The sequence below is a fragment of the Penaeus chinensis genome, chromosome 11 (genome assembly GCF_019202785.1).
Source record: "Penaeus chinensis breed Huanghai No. 1 chromosome 11, ASM1920278v2, whole genome shotgun sequence".
NCBI classification, from domain to species: domain Eukaryota; kingdom Metazoa; phylum Arthropoda; class Malacostraca; order Decapoda; family Penaeidae; genus Penaeus; species Penaeus chinensis.
The window spans coordinates 41,474,561-41,477,060 of NC_061829.1; the positions used below are offsets into that span (position 1 = coordinate 41,474,561).

At 37.6% G+C, this 2,500-nt stretch overlaps 1 protein-coding gene across 1 annotated transcript in view; it reads right to left on the minus strand.

The window, feature by feature from the left end:
- Positions 1-860: 860 nt before the first annotated feature.
- LOC125030667 (putative uncharacterized protein DDB_G0287457) overlaps positions 861-2,500 on the minus strand; it is a 15,855-nt gene continuing 14,215 nt past the window's right edge. The window contains exon 5 of the mRNA XM_047620861.1: positions 861-936. The gene's annotated coding sequence lies outside the window, so the exon portion shown is untranslated. The remainder of the gene's footprint in view (positions 937-2,500) is intronic.

A 2,500-nucleotide genomic window follows, 5' to 3' on the forward strand; every position in this document is an offset into this window, starting at 1 on the left:
GAAAAAAAACAACAACTTGCTTTGTGCTCGTTTCCCCCGCCGGGCTTGGGGAACCGCCATCAAACACCGACTAAGTCAAATCTACTCACGTATCCCACAAAAAGGACACTTAGGCACTGGGACTTCTATCGCCAGGATAAAAGTTTCGGAGGAGGGGGGGTGGGGGGGTGGGGGGAGGGGGAGAGAGGGGGAGAGGGGAACGCATACGATAGTTTTTTACCCCTTTTTTTCGTGTTTTTTTAATTGTTTCTTTCCTATTAAGTCTCCAGCGACGCCCCCCCCCCTACCCCCCCCGTCCCCGCTGAGTCCTATCCGCCGACTCTTGCTTCTTCAGGTGTTGGGGGGGGGGGGGGGTTGGAGGAGGAGGAGGAGCTGGAGGAGGAAGAAAGGAAGCGAGGAGGAGGAGGAGGAGGAGGAGGAGGAGGAGGAGGAGGAGGAGGAGGAGGAGGAGGAGGAGGAGGAGGAGAGGAGGTGGAGGAGGAAGAAGAGAAGAGAAGGAGGACGAAGAGAGGAGGAAAAGCTAGAGGAGGAAGAGAGGAAGAGAGAAAGAGGGGGAGAAAGAGAGAAAGAGAGAGAAAGAGGAAGAGGGGGAGAAAGAGAGAGAAAGAGGAAAAGGGGGAGAAAGAGAGAGAAAGAGGAAAAGGGGGAGAAAGAGAGAGAAAGAGGAAGAGGGGGAGAAAGAGAGAGAAAGAGGAAGAGGGGGAGAAAGAGAGAGAAAGAGGAAGAGGGGGAGAAAGAGAGAGAAAGAGGAAGAGGGGGATTCAAAGTAAGAGAGGAGGAGGAAGGGTAAGAAAGGAGAAGGAAGAACCAGAAAGGAAGAGGAAGAGAAAGAGCAAGGACAACGGCGGCGGGGTGGGTTGGTGGGTTGGGGGGGTGGGGTGGGGGGAGGGGGGACGGAAAGAGGTTATCACAGACGGCCGCTTCAGGGAGCCTGACCTGCCGCGGGAGAGAGAGAAAGGCTGTGAGGTCATCGAGGGAAAGCTAATCAGCGTGACGGTGATGATGACGATGGTGATGATGATGAGTATGATGATGGTGATGGTGATGATGATGATGGTGATGGTGATGATGATGATGATGAGTATGATGATGGTGATGGTGATGATGATGATGGTGATGATGATGAGTATGATGATGGTGATGGTGATGATGATGATGATGAGTATGATGATGGTGATGGTGATGATGATGATGGTGATGATGATGAGTATGATGATGGTGATGGTGATGATGATGATGGTGATGGTGATGATGATGATGAGTATGATGATGGTGATGGTGATGGTGATGATGATGATGGTGATGGTGATGATGATGATGATTATAACAATTATGCCATTAATAATATTAATCATTTTAATAATAATGGTAATATTATTTATAACAACAATAATAACAGTAGTAGTAGTAGTAATGATGATAATAATAACAATAACAATAATAATAATAACAAGCACAATAATAATAATAATAACAATAATAATAATAATTGATAATGCTAACAACAGCAACACAATAGTAATAAAGATAAAAACAACAATAATAACATGACTAATGACAATACTGAATTAATGTTGCCTAGCGCATCTTTCAAGCACAAAAACAAAATATATATACAAATAAATAAATAAAAGGACAGAAACATAGAAATTAATAACGAAAAAAACATGAATTACAGACGACAAACAGAGAAAAAAGAAAAGAAGAAGAAGAAGAAGAAGAAGAAAAAATACGACGAAAAAAAAAAAAAAAAAAAAAAAAAACATACATATACAGACATATAACTAAAACAAAAATAAACAACTAATGAAGAAAAGAAAACAAAAAACTGAGATAAGCAATGAAAAAGGAATAAAAGCGAAGATAAATAACAACCAATTATCACTAAATCAGATCGAGCGCGTGAAAGAAAAAAAGAAAAGGAAAAGAGAAAGGAAAAAGAAAAGGAAAAAAAGAAAAAAGAAAGGAAAAGAGAAATAAAAAAGAAAAAGAAAAAAAAAGAAAAAAAGAAAAGAAAAAGAAAAAGAAGAAAGGAAAAAGAAAAGGAAAAAAAGAAAAAAGAAAGGAAAAGAGAAAGGAAAAAGAAAAGAAAAAAGAAAAAAGAAAGAAAGGAAAAAGAAAAGAAAAAAAGAAAAAAGAAAAGGAAAAGAGAAAGGAAAAAGAAAAGAAAAAAAAAGAAAAAAAAGAAAAAATAAAGGAAAAGAGAAAGGAAAAATAAAAGGAAAAGAGAAAGGAAAAAGAAAAGAAAAAAAAGAAAAAAAGAAAAGGAAAAGAGAAAGGAAAAAAAAATAAAAGGAAAAGAGAAAGGAAAAATAAAATAAAAAAAAATAAAAGAAAAAGAGAAAGGAAAAAGAAAAGAAAAAAAGAAAAAAGAAAGGAAAAGAGAAAAGAAAAAGAAAAGAAAAGGAAAGAAAAGAAAGAAAAGGAAAGCAAAGAAATGGAAAGAAAAGAAAAGAAAATGAAAAGAGAAAAGAAAAGAGAAAAAAAATTGAGAAAAGAA